This window comes from Choloepus didactylus, chromosome X, assembly GCF_015220235.1.
Source record: "Choloepus didactylus isolate mChoDid1 chromosome X, mChoDid1.pri, whole genome shotgun sequence".
Lineage (NCBI taxonomy): Eukaryota > Metazoa > Chordata > Mammalia > Pilosa > Megalonychidae > Choloepus > Choloepus didactylus.
In genome coordinates this window covers 123,455,390-123,479,233 of record NC_051334.1, presented here as the reverse complement: position 1 = coordinate 123,479,233, position 23,844 = coordinate 123,455,390, and the positions used below count along the sequence as shown (strand labels likewise).

The window sequence follows — 23,844 nt, the reverse complement described above, 5'->3', positions numbered from 1 at the left end:
TGAAGGATAGGGGATAGGTTCTTTTCTGTCTTTTCTAAGTTTTTGTCTTGCCTATTCATAGCCTTAGGAATTCCCCCATTTATAGGAATCAGAATGTCCCCTCTATTCCCTAGGAAATAGACTCACTCCCCCTCCTGGGTCCTCTATGGTATGTCTTAAAGCCTATAATCCTTTGCCTCAGGACACTTAATTGTTCCTTACCCTGCTTAACTGTTTCCTACATTGCTTGGTTCTCACACTGCTTTAGCTTTCTGAAAGCTGCCTCTCCCATGGGGCACATTCTGGGAGGGAGAGCCAGAAACCAGTGCCCTGGTTCAGTCTTTCAGGCTGTCACACAATAGGTTGGCACCAGCATACAGGCACCCCAGTAAACACGCAGGGGTTGTTCTGCTTTCTTCAGAACAGGGCCAGGGTCTCACAATGGGAGCACCACCCACCCTGTGCTGGGGAGGCAGTAGAGGTAGGCCAGCAAGGGCACCACAAACTTCTCCTACCAGTTTTTAGTTGTCCTTTTTTCCATTTGGCACTTGCCCATTTACTGCAACCCTTTGTTTTCCGGACTTTTGAGGAAGATGGCTCTGCCAGAGTTTGCTAGTTGTTCACAGACTCTGTGGGGAAATGGCACCTTGGAGTGTCTTATGATGTCATCTTGGTCGACTGGAAGTCTCTCTAGAGAAACTTAACTTCAGAACCTAAATTGGTTGTTTATGACTTCTAAGACTTGCTTTTTGCTAACATACATGGGCTTCATTAAATGGATCCTGCAAATTAGTGAATTATACTATGCAGCAGTTTTGTACTTAGTACATAATTACTTGATTAATTATACACTGAAAAATATAACAAAAGAATTACCTGTGGGCATATACAGAGATGAGAATGTAAAGTCAAAACATCCTCTTTTACTTTTTAACATCACTCAATGCTTACACTTTAAAAAATTAATAGACTGTACCTCAGAATCCCAAGGTGATTCTGTATCTTCCTTTTCACCCAATCCTAAAGCTGGCATCGTATCTATAAAGTGTAGTCACACACACATTAATGAGAACATTCATTACTGTGAATATTAAATACATGTATGTCTAGCTGCATTCATGAATATTTCAATGAAACAAAAACTAAAGCAGAAAAGAACTTCAGAGGGTCAAAGTAGATTCAGGAAAAAGTTGGTAGTAGTTTGAATACTTAGAAAGAAAGACAGCAAAAGAAAAATATTTAAAACAAATGATGTCATATTTAGAGCAACGTATTTTCAATTAGGTTTTTTATAATCATATTAAAGCAAAACAAATTTTCATACTTACCACTTCTATCATCTTTGTGTGCTCCAACAACAGAAGTCATATTGCCACTATTCGTTTGCTCTCTTGGAGCACTTTCAGTAATACCAATACCAGCTTCTTTTTCTATAATTGCTGCCTTTCTTGTTCCTTCCTATAATTGAAAAAGAAAAAAAAAAAACTTCAGAAAGCATTACATTCGTTTGCTCACTCACTCATTCAGTTAGTACATCAGCAATATGGCAACAAACATTTATTGTGTCTATCAAAATCGTAGGTACTATCCTGGAAGTAGCTGTAATAATAAACAAGAGTTTCTGTCCTATGTTCTAGATGGGGTAGAGACACAAAAACAAATAAGGATAGAAAAGTTGTCATTCACTAGTTATACAACTGAAGTGGATAAAGAACAGTAAGGGTACTTAAGAGGGAATGGTCTATTCTATCTGGGGAGCTCCAAAAATGCTGCAAAGATAGGGCTATATCTTGAAAGACAGAAAGGTACAGAGGAGGGTGTGAAGGGCATTCTAAATGGGATGGCAGGAGCAAAAGGATGTGGCATAAAACAACCTGTTAAAAGAGTGTACAAAACTAGTGTGGTTAAAATGGAGCACAGTGCATATTTATATTGTATCTTTCAAGTTAGGATTTTCTCCTATGTGTAACCCAATTTGTTCTTATTGTAAACAGACATTTTTCTGTCTACTCTTTTATGGTTGTTTTAAGTTAAACAGGAATGGAAGTATATCTTTTAATGTCACATGGTTTTCATAGGTGTGTTCAATACCTGGGCAGCTGAAGAGTCATCACACCTCCCCACACCCACCATCCTCACTGACTTGAATTCTTCAAATGGTTCCCACAGGCCCAGAGTCCTAAGGGCCTTTCTTTAGATATTCCAGAACACACTCTGACCTCCAGACCTAACTCATGGTTTTTAGGGAGAACATTCACTAAGCCTGGGCCACAGAGACCCAGATCTGATGAAGTAAAAATGTATGGAACCAGAAAGGAAAACCCCAGGTTCCAAAAGTACCTGGTGGTCTCACTGCACTGAAGCTCAGAGACAGGAAGGGGGGACAAAGGTGACCCACTAATGTCTGCATCCATGCACTCTGCAGATGCCACAAACACATCAGATCAGATGTAGGCACCCTACCCACCTTCCCCAGGAAAGGAAAGCCCACCACTGACCATGCAGGACCTAGAAGCAAATACCATAAAAAAGGAAAAAACTCAGGAAGGATTCCCAAGTATCCACCTGTGAGTTCCAACTACATTAAAATGTAACTACAGTGAGATGGGTTCATGTATCAGTGAAAGACCATCTTTATTCTGGTCCCATAATTTTATTATCTACACTGACGTAAAACTCAAAATTCCTACACTACAAAGCAGAACAGTCTATCCTCTCACTAAACTGGAACAGGACTGGGCTTACATGGACCTCAGTAACAAGTTGTAGAAAGATGGACAGATTTCCCAGTCTTCTCACAGAGCTTGTCTGTCGCAGATTCCCATCCATCCCTATCAGGTGAGTCTGCCTGGGACCCTGTGACTCCACCCATGTGTTTTCTGTATTTGCATCAAGAACTTCAGTCTGTTTTCCTGCTGTTCAAAGATGTGGCTCATCACCAAGCCTATGACAACTGTACTAATTATGGAGGCCTCTATCTTCAACCCCCTGCAGGACACTACATCAGGACCCTGTGATGCATGAAGCTGGGTGATGCTTCTCCTCAAAGTCTGCCTTTTTTCCTAAGCACCCTCTCCAGGCCGCACAGTGAAATCAGCTAAAGGTCCAACACTGAGCAACAGGCTTCTCTCTCCAGGAGTCATGTGACGAAGATTTTAGCTGCCAAAGAGACTAAAAAATAAAGGGAATATCACAAAAAAGGGGATCAGAGAGCAGTGAGCCCCCAAAACCTGCTTAGAAGCTGACATGTAAACTTCTGCTCCACCTTTTAGCATGAACACAGGTTATATTCTCAGCACTGAGCAAAGAACCACAGCAATAAGGTTAAAATGGCTGAGCAGTGATTTCATTCCAATGCTAATCATAGGTAGACAAAGCTTGAGGTTGATCTGCTAGATCAGAGCAGGCTAGGGAAATTATGAATAGTCCCCAGGTGAAGATACAGGATGGAATGTTACTAGATGTTATGTTCCATAATATCCAGCATACACTCACAAAAATAACTAAAAATAAGAAACTTACCTCAGGTGAAAAAAAGAACATTGATAAATTTCCTGAACTATTGGCATTAGCTGACATAGTGTTGAAGCAAACTACATCTAGTCATGAACAGAGAATTTAATAAGAGAAATGGAGCCTGTGGGTAGAAAGATAGAGACTCTAGAACTGGAAAGAACTAATATCTGATCAACCAATCAGGGGAGGCAAAAGGGAGGCTTTTTCTCTCACTTCCTCACAGGCCTGGACCCTGCGTGAACACTGAAGCTTCTGTCACATGCTAGAGTGTCATAATCAGCCTCGTCCTCAGGCTGCAGTCCAGAGATGCTCAAGGAGGCCATGTTGCCAGAACTGAAGTGAAAGAATCAATCTGCGATTCCTGAGGGTCTCCAACAGCCAGCTCAGATGAGGCAGTCAGGGCGCCGTCAGAAGCTGTTGGGACCAGCCTGCACATTCTGTTCAGCCTGGGGTTATAGAAACGTTTAGAGGGAAATACTGAACACAAATTTATAGAAAAGAGTGCTATTACTGCAGCACACACCATGGCAGCTCTGATGCTTACAAAGTTCTCCAGCCCCACAGGGGAGTGAGAGAAAGCCTCCCCACAGCTTGGGTCTGCTTACAAGGTCATCACCAAAGTTCCCCCTACCTCCTCTGCCTTTGGTGGTATCTCTGAACTAATAATAAATAACCTAAGATTCTACACTGTCCTACACACTAAGAAACTGCCAAAACCTGTTAGACAACCGATGTATCAGGTCCCAGCCTTTTCCCATCTCCCCATAACATTAACAGTCCTGACTTTGCTTCCAGGCCCCAATAAATTGGGTACTTCAAATTGGTGAACTTTATGGTTTGAAAATCACATCTCAATGTCTAAAAAAAAATGAGAAATAGCCCTTGCCACTGACCCTGTAACTTTGCTCTGTGCTCTGTACTACAATGAAAACAAAATATAAGACAAGCACTGGAAATTATAAATACACCTGTGGTAAGTTAAAATGGAATACTAAAACACAAAGTTACTGTAAAATAAAAATAGGAAAAAAAGTTGGGACAAACAAAATGCTACACGGTAGATTTAGAAAGCAATTATACACAAATAATTACTGTCAATGTAATTTAACAAAAATTCTGTATTTACCACCAGAAATTTTCAGATTGGATCAAAAAAGCACTTTACAAAAAGCAAGACCCAACTCTATGATAATTGTAACAGATACACTTTAAACATGAAGACACAGATAGAGTAGAAGTGCAAGGCTGGGCAAAATACTCTCTACAAAGAGCAAGCATGAAAACCGGCATGTGTTAATAGACCAAGCAGACTTCAACAGGAGTGTGACTAGACAGAACGGGTGACACTTCACAAATATTAGACAGTTCACTGGGCAGCTACTGCAATTTGAAACAGTTTCAAAATACAGAAAAAGACGGCAGAACTGAAGGGGAAATAGACAAATGCACAATATAGTTGGAGAATTTAATACTGGGCCATCAACTGACATATGCAAAAATAATTCAGCAAACTAAGGAAGATTTCAACAACCTTGTCAATAGTGAACTATTACAGTTGATGTTTATAGAACACTGAACAGCTAAATACATTGTTTAGAACCATGTGCGACGAATTTACTAAAGTAGACTACATAGTAAACTCTTAAGTCTGATTTTCAAAAGATTGAAATCAGAGCACACTCTGAGCATAACACAACGGAACTCTTAATAAACCACTGCCTGCAGAACACGAAAAATACTTGGAAATTAAACTATCCACTACCGTTACCAGCTCACTGAAAAAACAAAGCTCTTACCTGAGCTCATTGTTCAGTTCCTGGGTCCCACCGATGAGAAAATCGAAAGTGGAACAAGCGCCGCTCCGGCAGGAGCCGCCGCTCCGCCAGGCGCCGCCTCCGAATAACTGCCACAGAACACTCTGCGAAACTGAAAAAACGGAACTAGAGTTGGGCCTTTTATTGGCAACAGGAGGGGTGGGCTTAGACAATTGGTGTTTTAGGATTGGCTGAATTTTATGCAAATAAGGCGCAGCGCTGTGATCCAATGGGGGACCAGCTAAGAGTGACTTGTGATTGGCTCAAATGAAGACCGTTTTGATTGGTGCATAGCTATGTAAATTAGGGCTTACATTCTGGGCTATTTTTATTGGCCCATCAAGGGTGGTTCAGGATTGGCTGATGCAGGGCAGTCCCTTATTTGCATAAAAATCAGCCAGGCAGAGAGCACCAAATGTCTAAGCCTGCCCCCCCCCCAATCTATAAAAGCCCAAGACACCGCAGCGCTGAGCATTGTCTCCTAGGCTTTGCAGCGTTGCGCTCTTTGCGTGTTTTTTTTGGAACCGCGACGTTGTTGGAGCTGTGATGCTGCTGAACAAGGAAAATTGCGTTGGATGTAATACCGTGAGAGCTATAACGCTGCAGGAGCCGACGGTCGCTGTGAGCCGTAACACTGCGTGAGCCCGCGCTCACCCGTGAGCTATAACACTGCGTGGGCCATAACACTGCGTGGGCCGGCACTCACCTGTGAACTGTGACACTGTGAGCTGGCGCTCCTTGGGAGCCCCCGCTTTCCATGAACTGTAACCACTGCATGGGCCGGCGCCCCCCGTGAGCCCCCGCCTTTTGTGAGCTGTAACACTGCCTGGGCCGGCGCTCCCTGGGAGCTGTAACACTCCATGCTATGGAGTGTGTAGCCTGACGTTTTTTTCCGTAACGTATCCAGTGAAAGGATTAGATATTTTGCTGTTGGTTTATTCCAGGTGAATTTACTCACGTGGTTTACAAGATAAATATCCACTGACTCTTCCACTCCACAGTCCTTATAGACATAGGCTTCCTAAGCTTTGTGAGTTCTCAGACTTCCATGAACTGGAGCACTATGGCTGATTGCTTCCCTCCTCCGTTCATTTACAGGTCTCGCCTTCACTATAGACACTTACTGTATAAGGGTAAAATCATGGTGTAAAGGATTCCAATCGTAATTAGCTTCATATGGTTTCTACCCATTGTGAACTGGAAAATATCAATGAATTGAGTGAGGAATGCTAGCTTCCCACAGTACCTTCATCAAAATGTTCTCATGTTGATATATCGCTGAAGGCCTTTGCACGTTCACTGCTGACACAACATTTCACTCCAACATGAATACCCTGTTCTCGCTAATGTAAAATAAACATTGAACAAATACTGAGAACTGAATTTGGGAACATAGGTTATCAGGGGATAGAACATGGGCAAAGATTGGACAATCTGATAATGGAGTACAGAATGTTCAATAAGGCTCATTGTAATGGTTCCTAGATTGTAAGCTCTTACAGCAGTCACCATCTATTTCTGAGTTTTAGCTGTTATCTAAGAGATATTTATTTGGTGCGAAATTTATATTAGCTGTAGCACACTCTCTAATTTAACTTGTATGGTCAGTTTATTTAAACATAATTACATGGAACGTGGAATAGGGTATGAAATCTTGTTACTCTGTACAAGTTAATGTAACACCCTTACATATCTGGAGTATTTGGGGCAGAAAATAAAGCATTTGCAAAGTCACCATGAGGTCTGGGGAAAATATGAAAGTACTAAACTTCCTCACCTGGGGCATTCCTGATATTCTCACAAGTACTAGGGATTCCCAATTTAGTAAGTCAAGCCCTCCATCTTGGGGTTTGCCCTTATGAAACTTATTCCTTCAAAGGAGACACTAAGGCTACTTACAATTATGCCTAAGAATCGCCCCCAGGGAACCTCTTTTGGTGCTCACATGTGGCCTCTGTCTCCCAGCCAATTTGCAAATAAACTCTCTAACCTCTCCCCTATAGGGGACATGACTCCCATATAAGTCTCACTGGCAATGTTGGACATGATTCCTGGGGATGAGCATTACCCTGGCATTGTAGGATTGAGAATACGTTCTTGACCAAAATGGAGAAAAGAAAGGGACAAAGCTCCAGTGGTTGAGAGATTTCAAATATAGTTGAGAGGTCATTATGGAGGTTATTCTTATGCATTATGTAGACATTCCTTTTAGTTTATAGTGTATTATAATATCTAGAAGGTAATACCTGAATCTGTTGAACTTGGATTCTTGATAATGATTATCATTGTGCCATGTGAAAACTTGGTGACTGACACTCCCTTAATCCAGTGTATGGGCATAAGAGAAATAAAATGAAGACAAAAAATATATAAATAGTAGGGGGGATAAGGATATGGGATGGTTTTGGGTGCCCTTTATTTTTATTTGTTTCCTTACTTTGGAGTAATGAAAATGTTCTAAAATTTATTGTGGTGATGAATGCACAATTATATGACACCATTTATTGTATGCTTTGGATTGATAAGTAAAAAGTATCTCAAATATATATACATACATATATATATATATATATATATATATATATATATCAACAAAATTGCATTAAAAAGAAGTTATTCTCATGTAGGAGGACTTGAAAGCACCATTTCTTTTTTTTTTTTTAATTAAATTCAGTTTTATTGAAATACATTCACACACCATACAATCATCCATGGTATACAATCCACTGTCCACAGTATGATAACATAGTTATGCATTTATCACCACAGTCTATCTCTGAACATTTTCCTTACATCAGAAAGAACCAGAACAAGAATAAAAAATAAAGGTGGAAAAAGACACCCAAATCATCCCCCCATCCCACCCCATTTGTCCTTTAGTTTTTATCCCCATTTTTCTACTCATCCATACACTAGATAAAGGGGGTGTGATCCACAAGGTCTTCACAATCACACTATCACCCCTTGTAAGCTACATTATTATATAATTGTCTTCAGGAGTCCAGACTGTTGGGTTGGAGTTTGGTAGTTTCAGGTATTTACTTCTAGCTATTCCAATACATTAAAACCTAAGAGGTGTTATCTATGTAGTGCCTAAGAATGTCCACCAGAGTGACTTCTCAACGAAAGCACCATTTCTTAATGTAAAAGGAAGAACGTAGAGCAACTGTGCCATTCTTGTCACTTAATGTCACGATTATATGTTCTCAAGATGACATATCACTGTTGATAAACTATATCACCTGGTTGAGTTAGTTTTGGTCATCCACTGTAAAGTTACTTTTTTCTCCATACTTATTGTTTGTCCTGTTTTAAGGAAAATAATTATTCACAGGCAATGCATACGGAAAGGGAATCTGTGTTCCATTTTCAGCTCATAAAGTCCAAGTATCTACATTAAGTGGAATTGTTCTCCATGTAGCATTTTTAATTCTATTCCATATATTTAATTATTCAATCATTTTATATCAGCCTGGCCTCATGCATATGCATATTGCTTTTTGTCACGGTCAAATGTTCATTCATTTATTGCTATAACCTTTAACCTTTATTGAGATGCGATTACATGCTGTTCACATCACCCATTTAAACTGTACAAGTCTATGGCCTTTAGTATCATGAGTCCTCCAATTAGAAAACAACTTTTTCAACTAGAACCAAGTACTTAAGCACAATTGTGTATAAGTTTCTTCTAGCAGGGTCTACTGATTTCCAAAAGTCTTTTAGTTCATCACAACCACCATGCACTCAACATCGGTGAGCACCATTAATACATTTGTAATTCGCTTGTCACTTTGTCCATTCTATCCTGGAATTCACCTATCTGTAAATGCTATTTTTCTATTTTTTGTAAAGATTCAGCCTTTATGCTGTTGAATTCTATACATTTTTATTACTCCATAATGACAGGTATTCACCATTAAAGTATCATAGAGAAGCTTCACCAATTCAACTATCCTGTCCCCAATAAAACCCTGGCAAACCTTAATCGGTTCGTTTTTTCTATAGGTTTGCCTTTTCCAGAATTTGAATAATACAGCATGTAACTTGTACAATTTGGCTTCTTTTACTTAGAAATATACTTGTATTTACCTGGCTTGAGAGCCTCTTCATTTCTGTTGCTAAATATTACTCCATTGTTTAGATGTATCTCAGTTTCATCCAGTATTTAAATATTGTAGGACATTTTGCTTCATTTCTGTATTGCGTGATTATGAATAAAGCTGCTATAAAACTTTACATGCTGACTTTTATGTGGCATGAGCTTTCAAACCCATGTGGTATATTCTTAAGCAGTAGTGCTGCATTGTTTGGTAAGACCATGTGGCTTTTCAGAAAGTAACTGCCACAGTGTTTCTACCATTTTGTTCTCCCATAAGCAATGAATAAGATGTTTTTACTTAATTTTTTTAATTAGAGAAGTTTTAGTTTTACAGAAAATCATTTTAAATATTAAAGTATTCCCATATATGCCCTAATGTTGACACTTTGCATTTGTGTGGTACCTTTGTTACAATTGATGAAAAATATTAAATCTGTTATATTAACCATAATCCACAGTTTACATTAGGTGTATTTTCCCATACATTGCCCTATTTTTAACACTTTTTATTAGTGTTGTATATGAGTTATAATTAATGAAAGAACATTTTATACTTGTACTATGGACTATAGTCCATCATTTAGAGTAGGGTTCTCTGAGTTATATAGTCCTGAATTTTTCACATAATTTTTATTCCACTAACATATATATACTATCTAAAAATTCCTCTTTTAACCACACTCACATAAATAATTCATTCCTGTTAATTATGCTCACAGTAATGTGCTACCATCACCACCATCCATTTCCAAAACTTCACTATCAACCTATTATTGAAGTTTGTATATTGAAGGCTCCAACTTATTGTAGACCTATACATTCCTACCTTCAAATCTGTGAATTTTGCATTGTATAATTTGTGGGTTAGTTGATAATTGTATATATATTTATAATTGTTATATATTCCTTTTGAATGTACCTTTGATCATTATATAATGTCCTTACTTTCCTCTTGTAACCTATTTTGATTTAAAGTCTATTTAATCTGATAAATACAGCCACCATTGCTCCTTTTTGTTTCATGTAGTATCTCTTTCCACACTTTAATTTTCCAGTTCTTTGTTTCCTTATAGCTATAGTGGTGTGTTTTACACAGCATATAGATGGATCCTATTAGCCATGGTTCTCCAGAGAATCAGTATTAAGATATGCATATATCAATGGGTATCTTAAGAGAATCAACCCATGCTACATTGGGTATTGGCGAATCCAACTTCTGTAGTAGATTCCTCACACTAGAAATTTCAGAAAAGATGACTCTGAAATCTAAGACATACAAAATCCGTAGGGCAAGGTACAAGCTGGAAATACCTAAGCAGTTGACATTGTATGCCCCAAAAGAAGCAGGCTGGCTGAGGATTTCTCACTTCTGCAATCTTCAGTTCTACCTTTGCAATTCCAACTGATGGGTCATTGCTGTGGGAAATCTCTTCTTGATGGTTGGTGCAGTGAGCTACAGATGCCATCAACTGACTGATAAGGTAAATATATCTAATAAATATCCTCACAATAATAATCAGGTCAGCACTTGCTTTACCAAACAACTGGACACCATAACATAGACAAATTTAAATATGATATTAACCATCACAGATCCTTTCTTTAACCATATGCCAACCTCTGTCTTTTATAGGAGGGTTTATCCTATAAAAGATTACTGATAAATAATTATTCACAATCTAAACATCCAACCCCATCTTTTGTAAGAAAAGTTTATTGTCCACCTTGGCTACAGCAAGCAATGCCAAGATTGTGGACTGCAGCCAACACAGGTTCATGTCTCTCAGTTGAGGGGATGGGGACAGGGATGGCAACTGAGATTATAAAGGCAAAATTCACCAAAAGTACCCAAAATTGGCAACATCCACTTCAGCCTTTCCTACATGGTTCAGGTGATACACTAGAGTCCAGAATTCCCAAATAGTTGCCTCAGAAGGTTCCTGTCATTTCAGTAGTTATTTTAGAGGAATGAATGATTCCTCAAACTTTCTACTCCACAATCTGCCCACAATCCTCCTTTTCCATTTTCAATTAATTTTCCCAGTTTGCATTCTGATCAGCAATATATGTAAATTACAGTTGTTCTACTTCCTCTCCAGCATGTGATATTGTTAGCTTTCTTAAAAATTTAAGCTATCCTAACAGATGTGTAAGGCAATCTCATTGTGATTTTTTGGAGTAATGAAAATGTTCCAAAATTGTTTGTGGTCATCAAACCATTTTCAATTTTGATGTATGAATGGTTATCAAATAAATTCGGTCAGGATTCTTAGTGGAAGTCTCTAGTAAGTCTGAGTGAGGTGTAGAGATTTCTCAAGATTAATACACGTATGCTATTTCCTTTCTCTGGAAGGGCCATGGGAGTGGCAGGAATCCGCGTTTAATGTAGTGAACAGTGATGTGAGAGCAAGAAAGAAATAGAACCTCATAAAATGTTAATCTCTTGGCAGCAAAGTGTCAATGTTCTCAGCTAGTAATTAATTCCTATATTGGATTAAGAAACGTGAAGGCAAGTGTGTAAAACTGCTGTAAGACATAAAAATAACAAAAGTGTAAATCATAGGCATAGGCCCTGTAAGCCTGTTGTTTGAGCTGGCCTCATAGATGACATGGTGGTTCTTGTCAGGCCAGCATAAACTTGAACAAACATTCCTGGAGTCTTCACTAAGAGCAGATGATGTTACTTTATGTCTTGAATTTATGCTTGTGTATATACACCACCTTGAGAAATGCTAGGTCCATGGCCATGGCCAAGCATACCAGAAGTCAATAGGAATTCCATATCTAGGGAATTAAATGAAGACTACCAAAAGAGAAGAGCAAAGGCTATTTATTCAGAGCTTACTATAGCATGGCAGGCAGTTACCATCAATTGCATTTAGCAGATGATGAAAGGCATGCAGAGCAGTGGGAAATGTTATAGTGTAAAACTGAAAGGTTTTGGATTGGCACTGATGGAAAGTTGTTGGCATGGGGTAGCTGGAGGCCAACTAACCAAAAATGGGACAGACTAAGTGATTGCTTGGGGAAGGAAATTTGGATTTCTCTGATTGCCATAAGTTGGAAATGGGAACAAAACCTGTTGGTTTTTAGGAAGTCCTGGCTGTTTTGGCTCTATTGTTGTCAGCATTGTGGTTTACTTTCTGGACTGATTGATGCAGATAGTTGTATAAATTATTGGACTAAATGCAGAACATATTTGGTCAGAGATCTCTTTCAGGGTATGGTCTGGAGATTATCCCTTTTTATATTCAGTCCCTCACCATTTAGTGGAACTAATTTTGTGCCAGAATGGTAAAGAATGACCCCTGATTTCAGGATCCTCATAGATCTCCTTTCCCAGACTCAAGCATATTCACAGGCCCACATTCACATACCTTCAGAGGAAACTTGTTTATCCTTTTTGATAAGTTTTTTTAAAAAAGGAAAGTTTTAATTCCTTGAGGAATTCATTGATGTTTTTGAATGCTGTAATGGATAGAGAATGAAAAACTTGAGGCTGAATGTAGAGATTCTTGAAAGAAACAATAGAGAAGTAAAGTAAGATGTTCATGTGTACATTGTATATGTTTGTATAAAATAATGTGTGAATCTAGGTGGATAATGGTAATATTTTCAGAAGTGGTACCATCCTTGATTACTATGAGCAAATTACAGAATTCTGATTTCTCTTCCATTTGTTGTATTAGCTGTTACTACACTTGGTCTTGTCTGTCGGTGATTTTTAGTAGAATAAAATTTTAAAGTCCTTAAACAATCTTTAGCTGCTAAAGGTGGCATATATTTTGGACTCAGTATAAAGCAAGCATTCAGGCAAACTCCCATACAATATGGTTAGGTGATGAGAATGGTAGTTTGCAACATGAAAATCCCCTTTAGTGACTATTTCTGGGTGATTAATACTCTTTGGAAATATATATCTCAAAACCAGAGTTAGGTAACCTTTGAAATACACATATTTATAGAGTTATTTGAGTTCATAATTGAAAAATACCTGGTTTCTCAGAAAATGGCCTTTCTAAGCCTGTTATTTGTGACTGCTCCTGTTGTTCATTGTTCTGTAAATACAGACCTTTTGCTGAGCAACCAAAGCTTACTTGTATTTCATGGTTCAGTCCATTACTTTGCCATTAAATAGTTAAATTAGATGATTCAAATTTTTCCTGATTTTCTGTTCTCAATGAGAAATCATAATTTGTTCAAAATTTACTGAGGTATAAACTAAATGTCTGCTTTTCTTTTGAGAATCATTTCTCAATTCAGTAATTTTAAAAATGAATCTGTCACCAATTACTCATTTGGTTAACTAAATGGCAATTGTTTTCTTCATGATAGTGATCCAGCTCCATCAGTATCCAACCAGTCTGGTTGATGCCCTAATCTCCTTCCCCAAAAAACCCAGCTCCTGCCCTGATGTTCTTGCCTGCTCCAAGAATAGGCAAGAATACTATTTTCCTTATTAACTATTCTCATCTTTCATTTCCCCTCAATACCTGTCTCTTCTGATAACTTCCCTCTGTGCATGACTCTCCTGGCTTACAGTCTATAATGGATGCTCCACTGTCTGCAGGGAAAGGTCCAAGCTCCTGAGCAGTGCACAGGGGGCTTCTTCACAGTTGTTCCTTGAAATCTTCACCCAGATTATTTCCTGTAGAATGTGACCCCCTATCAATATTTTGCACAACACCCTCACTCAATAGCCCATACAGGCCAATAATGAATAATGCCTATAGGTTCTCCAGTCTCTTCACCCTACAGAACCTGAATCCTTGTCTACATATGGTGGAGAATCAGGGCACTGCTCCCCAAATCCATCCCCTAAGCATATTCTATCTACACACACTCATACACTCACAAACACACATCCCATAATGACAACACACCTTCTGACCACATGCAAATGCTCACAACACAGATATTCCAGATGGAAATATAGCTTCTGACTACAAACAAACTGGCAACACATATAGAGTCCCTGAACATTCCTACAAATACCACATGTCTATACACTATCTAGCCAGAGCAAACATCAATAAAACATACATGGATCCTGAAATGACCATAAACTTCCTGAAAGACACAGTCTAATCATATGCACACATATTAACAATATATTGGACACTTGCATAAATCTCCCAATATCCATATATTCTCTGAATATACAGAAATACTTTCAATACACACACACATTCACACAAATAGTTGCCAGGATGTGCATCTGTGTGCCCTGACATGGGGCCTCTCACATCTCAGCATCAACATAGAAATCCATAGATTGGGGGAGAGGCCTGTGGCAAAAGGAAAAATGTGGGGTGTGGGTTAGGTTACTTGTGTAAAGTGCATCTTAGCCTTGCAGTGTTGGTTGTTTCAGTGGCACATGAGACAAGAAGAGAAGACAAGAGGATATGGAGTGATGCAGAAGTAACCAATACAAACTCATCTGCAAAACAATAGTTGTGTGTGGTGGTTTGGAACTGTATGTAACCCAGAAAATTGTGTTCTTAAAACCAATCCATTCTTGTAAGTAGGATCTTTTGGTGACTCAATATTTAAGGTGTGACTCACCTCATTTAAGGTGGGTTTTAGTCCTCTTAATGGAGTTCTTTAAGAGAGAGAAATTCAGACAAAAAGAGAGAGAAAGCCAAGGAAACAAGAAGCTGAGAAAGGAATGAAGCCCAGAAGAGATGGAAGGGACCAGCAAATGTCACCCTGTGCCTTTCCATGTGACAGAGGAATCCAAGATCACCAGTAACTGGTCTTCAGGAAGAAAGTATCACCTTGAAGATGCCTTGATTTGGACATTTTCACAGCCTTAAACTGTAAGCTTGTAAGTGAATAAACTCCCATTGTAAAAGCTAATTCATTTCATGGTATTTGGTTTGAGCAGTTTAGCAAACTAAAACAGATTCTAATGAGGCTCTGAGGTGAATGTGTCAAAGATTCAATGTGTTTCGAATTCAATGTGATGATGGAGAATTATTTCTGGAAGAACAGTCATTATTGCTCATATAATCTCTGTTTAATTATATCTCTACATAAAAATAAATAAATGGTATATACCCAAAGAAAATTAAAAACAAGGTCTCAAATAGACACTTGTAGCAGTATTATAGCAGGATTATTCACAATCACCAAATGATGGAAACAACCCAGTTTTCTGACAGCAAATGAATGAATCCACAAAATGTGATACATAAATACAGTGGAACCTTATTTAGTGATAAGAAAGAATGGATTTATGAGGCATGCTGAATATGGAAAAAACTTAAAATCATGCTTGGTGAAATAAGCAAGACAAAGGACAATATGGTGTAATATCACTTATAAAAGTTGTCTAAAAATAGCAAATTTTCAGAGCTAGAGAATAGATTAGAGGTTATCATGGGGGAGGGCAAAAGTGGTAGCAATTACTTTGAAAAAGGTTTATATATATATATATATATATATATATATATATATAAATTTATGAATAAATAGTGCCCGTATATAATACTATTAAGTAACACTAAAGAAAGGAACAGAGAGCCTGGAAATAGGGGAAAGTTAACTATGAAAGTGACAAAAAATTTTGAGAATGGATTAGTAAAGCAATCATTTATGCATACATTTAGAAAAGAAAGCAGAGATGCTTCAAGTCAGTATGGTTTCACTATGAACAGGTCATGATTAATATAAATTGCATTTTTTTTTGTATGGATGGTCAATACACAAGGAAGGCAAACATCTTTATGGCTATCACACACTGGGCCATTTCCAGGGACATGGTGGACTTACCTTCTTTTCTGGTCCTTAGAAACACTACAGCTTAAACAATGGCCTGCATCCCTGGAAAGTTTGGGAGAACAGTCCCATGCACAGGCAGGCCAGGCCTTGGGATTCCACTCTGCTGCTCCCCAGGCCTGTGGCCTGGGTCAGGTACTGTTCTTTGACCTCTCTTAGCCTCAGTCTCTCCTTGTGTAAAGGGGACAACTGCACATGAGGAGGCAGTGATGGCATGTGGGATATTAGCAGTGATACAAAGCTAATATGGTTGTATTTTTTTAACCATTCATATTTGCATTTAAAGCCCATGCTAACAGTGGGTTCAGTGACCAATTCACAATTGAATTCTCAGGCAAGGAGACACTATCAAGTCCTTATTGTTATGGTCATTTCCACTGAGATATATTTTACTCCCTTTTTCTTTGAAATTTCTACTATGACTCATTTTATTTAGAAGGGTTCCTCTCAATTTCCAAACATGCGTAATATTTCTAGTACTTATTATTGATTTCCAGCACAATTACTTTAGGATCAGAGAACTTATATTTAATTTCATTCCCCTGAAATATATCAAGAGTAATTTTGGCCAAAATGGTTTAATTTTTCTAAAAATTAAAAATATGTATTTGAAAATAATATATTTTCCACTGTTAGATATGTCATGCTCTGTATATGTGTATATATGTGTGTATATGTCTACACATATATGTGTATATGTATATACATATATTTCTCTGTGAGGTTTAGATGTTTTGCTCTTCATATCTCCTATTCCTCTTCTGATTTTTTTGACAGTTTCTATCAATTTCTGCTAATGGGATGTGACAATCTTCCACTCTGCCTGTTTAATGGTGATTTCCTGCACTAGTGCAATCATTTGCTTTATGAGACTGTTGGAAAATGAGATACCACAAAAGGAGGGAAGAAAGAGAAAGGGGGAGAGAGGCTGAAGTGGATTGGGAAGGTGCCAAAATCAGAAAACTCCTGACATTTCCAGAGAGGAGAGATCATTGGAATGACTCATGGCAGTGCATGAGTTGGGGGGAGGGGCCATACTTAGAATGGAGTAGCCTAGGTGCCCATTGTGATGGGCAAGGAGCAAAGGCAAGGGATTGGTTGAAGGAAGCATGTAAAGCATCCAGAAAATGATAGATAACTATGAATTTATCTTTATATATATATAAATGTTTATATATCTATGGGTAGAAGGCACAGACAGGCCTGGAGCTGGGATCAGCAGGTGCTGCTCTCAGAGGAGTAAAAAGAACAATGCAAAATGCTTAGGGAAGTGTGGAGTGGGTGGGAGGGGAGGGGTGTGGAGGGCAGCACTGGGGGCAGGAGAGATGGGCCTGGGTCAGGGACTTGGTCATCACCCTGAGGGCAGGAGCCTCACCATCTATGGATTTGGGCAGATAATGAAATATTTTGTAAAGGGAAGCAGAATTGTCAGGCATGGATCCACACACCCTCCATGGAGGGGAGGACAGTGGATGGTAATAGGACAGGAGGGCAACAAACAGTGACAGCAGAGGTCTGAGGGAAAGGACAGATCTGAGGGATACGGAGTGTTTCACTCTACATCTCCCCACTCCACGGCCAACCTGAGGTGTGGTGCAATTGAAAGTGGAGAGCTATTTGAATCTCTAGGTATTTTAGAATAATAGTTTTCAGGCAATAGTATATTAATCCTTTTTCTAGGTAACAATGGGAAGGAATGAATTTGATGTGAACAGCTTCCTGCTGTTTCAAAATTATCCTCACTTGATTGAACAAAAGGTCACTATTAAGATGACTGAGCTGTTAAACTTTTCCACAGGGACTTCTTTGATACGTAAATGCTTTTATAAGGAAAGGAAGCCTTACTTCTCTTCTTTACATTATATATTATATATCTCTAACCATTTTAAGGGTGCAATTCAGTGGTATTAATTACATCACAACATTGTGCTACCATCACCACCAACCATTACCAAAAGTTTTCATCACCCCACACAGAAACTCTTTACCCATTAAGCAAAACCTCCAAAGACTGAACTCCCAGGCACCTCAATAAGAAGAGGGCCAATGTCCTGAAAGACAGTGAAGAAAGTGTACCAAGGAGCGTGGAATGTATTAAAATTACAATTGGGCATTTTAATCCATGTCTTGTGGCTCAGCAGTTGAGTTATTATGGATTAAGGGACAGCCCAACATATTCCTATATTAGCATATGTTTATACGTTCTTCTGTTGATTTGCCTATGGTTTGGTTTCCTCGTTTGACTCTTAATAATAAAGCTGCTATGTATAATATTGTGTATGTGTGTTTACATGAATTTGAAGTTTCTACATCCATGAAAAGGTGCATGACTAACTTCAGAAGAAATGCAGAGGATGATTTCAAAGTGGTTGTAACATTTTATAGTTCAACCAGCAACACTGAGAGTTCCACTTTATTGATATCCTACCAACATTTGATGTTAGACTTTATAATTTTGATGGATGTAAATTGGCCTTTCATTATACTTTTTTTGTTTATAGAAATTGTAAGTTTACAGAAAAATAAGGTAACATTTTATTATAGCTTTTATTTTTATTGACCAGATGACTCAAGATTTGGGTAAATTTATTGCCTATTAGCCATTCATCTATTGTCCCTTGTGAAGTACCTATTCAGATCTTCTGTTTATTGTTTTTCATTGGTTTGTCTTTTAATTTTGAAGTTTATATTTTGTTTATAAATACTAGATATATGTCTTTTAGCATTTCATCCTACTCTGTGGCTTGCATGTTCAGTTTCCTAATGGTATCACTGAATGAGAGTAAGTTTCAGGTTTGAGGAAGCTGTTGTTATTTTTACATTTAATTCTTTTTCTGTCCTGTTTAAGAAATCATTTCAAGTAACTTCTAAAACCTTTTATTTTCGGGGTTAACATTTGGGTCTATTATAAGATTCAAATTAGTTTAAGTGAATGTTGTAAAGTAGGGGCAAGTTTCCTTTTTGTGCTTCAGTACAAACCTTGAATTGTTTCTGCATTATTTGTTAAAAAGTCTTTACTTTTTGCTATTGAATTGCTTCTTGCACTTTTCAGAAATCAATTAGCCTTGATATCATGGACCGTTTTCTGGGATTGCATTAATTCTTTCTATTTTCCCTTTTAACCACATTCAAATACATAATTCAGTGCTGTTAATTAAATTCACAATTTGTATTACTATTGATAGCTAAACCCATGCAGTTTAGCTATAGAACATTCCTCGACTACCTCTCCATATTGATATAGCCATCAGAAAGAATGGGAAACCAGGTGAGAGGACAGCAAGTTAAAATAAAAGGTTCAAGTTTAAAGATTTAATCAGCTGGTGAAAACAAAATAGCTTCTAATATTAAGTACAGAAAAGATTGTTTTTGATAGCTGGATACTCAGAAAAATATTCAATATAATCTTTCAGCTGGGAAAATGCTTAGTATATTCTCTAGAAGCTAGAAATGCATATAATAATATCACTCAAGAAGCTCTGATTTATTTCAAGTGTAAACATCCTTGTTAGCATAATTTGCTGCAGTTAATATCAACAGTTTACCTTCTGTTCCTCCTTAGATTAATGAAACCTTCCAGCTCTGCTTTCAGGGAGATAAAAAAAAATTACATCCAAGGATAGAACATGATATAGGCTAATATCAGCACCTTCCCCCTTTGAAGGTTAAGATCAAAGGCCCGAATGGTCAACAAGAAAGAAGGCCAACCACATAACAGGATATGCTGACCAAACAAAATGAAATGAGAGACCCTTACTCAACTTCAATGAATCCTGTGACTTTTACATAGTTTTAAAAATCTTTTTCTGCTTTCTCCTGGACCTTTGCCATTCCTTTGTCTGTTTGGACTATAAAAGCTCAACTCAACTTTCTCACTTCTGACTGATCTTGGAAAGATTTTTTTTCCTCTAGTTCCTTGTCAATGCATCTTCAAGAAACTAACTTTCTCACCTAAGCAAAGAGACTTGTTTCTATGGATATGGGATCACATGGGCCTAACTATGCAGGAACATGTTTTATGATGGTAATACCATTTAGTACCAAAATTTTTACACACCCCAAATAGAAATGGTGTATAATTTAAGCATTAACACCCTATTCCTATGGTAACAGTAGCTTTTTTTTTTTTTTTTAATCTTCATTTTATTGAGATATATTCACATACCACGCAGTCATACGAAACAAATCGTACTTTCGATTGTTTACACTACCATTACATAGTGGTACATTCCTCACCCAAATCAATCCCTGACACCTTCATTAGCACACACACAAAAATAACAAGAATAATAATTAGAGTGAAAAAGAGCAATTGAAGTAAAAAAGAACACTGGGTACCTTTGTCTGTTTGTTTCCTTCCCCTATTTTTCTACTCATCCATCCGTAAACTAGACAAAGTGGAGTGTGGTCCTTATAGCTTTCCCAATCCCATTGTCACCCCTCATAAGCTACATTTTTATACAACTGTCTTCGAGATTCGTGGGTTCTGGGTTGTAGTTTGATAGTTTCAGGTATCCACCACCAGCTACCCCAATTCTTTAGAACCTAAAAAGGGTTGTCTAAAGTGTGCATAAGAGTGCCCACCAGAGTGACCTCTCGGCTCCTTTTGGAATCTCTCTGCCACTGAAGCTTATTTCATTTCCTTTCACATCCCCCTTTTGGTCAAGAAGATGTTCTCCGTCCCACGATGCCAGGTCTACATTCCTCCCCGGGAGTCGTATTCCACGTTGCCAGGGAGATTCACTCCCCTGGGTGTCTGATCCCACGTAGCGGGGAGGGCAGTGATTTCACCTTTCAAGTTGGCTTAGCTAGAGAGACAGGGCCACATCTGAGCAACAAAGAGGCATTCAGGAGGAGGCTCTTAGGCACAACCATAGGGAGGCCTAGCCTCTCCTTTGCAGCAACCGTCTTCCCAAGGGTAAAACCTGTGGTAGAGGGCTCAACCCATCAAACCACCAGTCCCCTATGTCTGTGGTCATGTTAGCAACCATGGAGGTGGGGTAGGCGAATACCCCTGCATTCTCCACAGGCTCCTCAAGGGGGCACTACATCTTTTTTTTTTCCTTGTTTTTCTTTTTTTTTTTTTTTTTTTTAACTTTCCATTCTTTTTTAAATCAACTGTATGAAAAAAAAGTTAAAAAGAAAACAAACATACAATAAAAGAACATTTCAAAGAGACCATAACAAGGGAGTAAGAAAAAGACAACTAACCTAAGATAACTGCTTAACTTCCAACATGTTCCTACTTTACCCCAAGAAAGTTACCTAATATAGCAACATTTCTGTGAACTTGTTCCTACTATATCCATCAGAAATTAACAGACCATAGTCATTCCTGGGCATCCCCAGAACGTTAAATAGCTTATCTGTTCTTCTTGGATTATTGTTCCCCCTTCCTTAATTGCTCTCTATTGCTAGTTCCCCTACATTCTACATTATAAACCATTTGTTTTACATTTTTCAAAGTTCACATTAGTGGTAGCATATAATATTTCTCTTTTTGTGCCTGGCTTATTTCGCTCAGCATTATGTCTTCAAGGTTCATCCATGTTGTCATATGTTTCACGAGATCGTTCCTTCTTACTGCCGCGTAGTATTCCATCGTGTGTATATACCACATTTTATTTATCCACTCATCTGTTGAAGGACATTTGGGTTGTTTCCATCTCTTGGCAATTGTGAATAATGCTGCTATGAACATTGGCGTGCAGATATCTGTTCGTGTCACTGCTTTCCGATCTTCTGGGTATATACCGAGGAGTGCAATCGCTGGATCGAATGGTAACTCTATATCTAGTTTTCTAAGGAACTGCCAGACTGACTTCCAGAGTGGCTGAACCATTATACAGTCCCACCAACAATGAATAAGAGTTCCAATTTCTCCACATCCCCTCCAGCATTTGTAGTTTCCTGTTTGTTTAATGGCAGCCATTCTAATCGGTGTTAGATGGTATGTCATTGTGGTCTTAATTTGCATCTCTCTAATAGCTAGTGAAGCTGAACATTTTTTCATGTGTTTCTTGGCCATTTGTATTTCCTCTTCAGAGAACTGTCTTTTCATATCTTTTGCCCATTTTATAATTGGGCCGACTGTACTATTGTCATTGAGTTGTAGGATTTCTTTATATATGCAAGATATCAGTCTTTTCTCAGATACATGGTTTCCAAAAATTTTTTCCCATTGAGTTGGCTGCCTCTTTACCTTTTTGAGAAATTCCTTTGAGGTGCAGAAACTTCTAAGCTTGAGGAGTTCCCATTTATCTATTTTCTCTTTTGTTGCTTGTGCTTTGGGTGTAAAGTCTAGGAAGTGGCCGCCTAATACAAGGTCTTGAAGATGTTTTCCTACATTATCTTCTAGGAGTTTTATGGTACTTTCTTTTATATTGAGATCTTTGGTCCATTTTGAGTTAATTTTTGTGTAGGGGGTGAGGTAGGGGTCCTCTTTCATTCTTTTGGATATGGATATCCAACTCTCCCAGCCCCATTTGTTGAAAAGACCATTATGACTCAGTTCAGTGACTTTGGGGGGCCTTATCAAAGATCAGTCGGCCATAGATCTGAGGGTCTATCTCCGAATTCTCAATTCGATTCCATTGATCTATATGTCTATCTTTGTGCCAGTACCATGCTGTTTTGGCAACTGTGGCTTTATAATAAGCTTCAAAGTCAGGGAGTGTAAGTCCTCCCACTTCGTTTTTCTTTTTAGAGTGTCTTTAGCAATTCGAGGCATCTTCCCTTTCCAAATAATTTGATAACTAGCTTTTCCAAGTCTGCAAAGTAGGTTGTTGGAATTTTGATTGGGATTGCATTGAATCTGTAGATGAGTTTGGGTAGAATTGACATCTTAATGACATTTAGTCTTCCTATCCATGAACATGGAATATTTTTCCATCTTTTAAGGTCCCCTTCTATTTCTTTTAGTAGAGTTATGTAGTTTTCTTTGTATAGGTCTTTTACATCTTTGGTTAAGTTTATTCCTAGGTAATTGATTTTTTTAGTTGCTATTGAAATGGTATCTTTTTCTTGAGTGTCTCTTCAGTTTGTTCATTTCTAGCATATAGAAACATTACTGACTTATGTGCATTAACCTTGTATCCCGCTACTTTGCTAAATTTGTTTATTAGCTCTAGTAGCTGTATCGTCGATTTCTCAGGGTTTTCTAGATATAAGATCATATCATCTGCAAACAATGACAGTTTTACTTCTTCTTTTCCAATTTGGATGCCTTTTATTTCTTTGTCTTGCTGGATTGCCCTGGCTAGCACTTCCAGCACAATGTTGAATAACAGTGGTGACAGCGGGCATTCTTGTCTTGTTCCTGATCTTAGAGGGAAGGCTTTCAGTCTCTCACCATTGAGTACTATGCTGGCTGTGGGTTTTTCATATATGCTCTTTATCATGTTGAGGAAGTTTCCTTCAATTCCTACCTTTTGAAGTGTTTTTATCAAAAAGGGATGTTGGATTTTGTCAAATGCTTTTTCAGCATCTATTGAGATGATCAATTGATTTTTCCCTTTTGACTTGTTAATGTGTTGTAATACATTGATTGATTTTCTTATGTTGAACCATCCTTGCATGCCTGGAATGAACCCCACTTGGTCATGGTGTATGATTTTTTTAATGTGTCTTTGGATTCGATTTGCAAGTATTTTG

The 23,844-nt window shown here is 38.1% G+C and overlaps 1 long non-coding RNA gene across 1 annotated transcript; it reads right to left on the bottom strand.

The window, feature by feature from the left end:
* Positions 1 to 954: 954 nt before the first annotated feature.
* LOC119522617 lies at positions 955 to 5,422 on the bottom strand. The gene is made up of 3 exons (XR_005214483.1): positions 5,292 to 5,422; positions 1,308 to 1,437; positions 955 to 1,017 (listed from the first exon to the last, which is right to left on the bottom strand). It is a non-coding gene; the product is annotated as an uncharacterized LOC119522617 (long non-coding RNA).
* Positions 5,423 to 23,844: the final 18,422 nt, after the last annotated feature.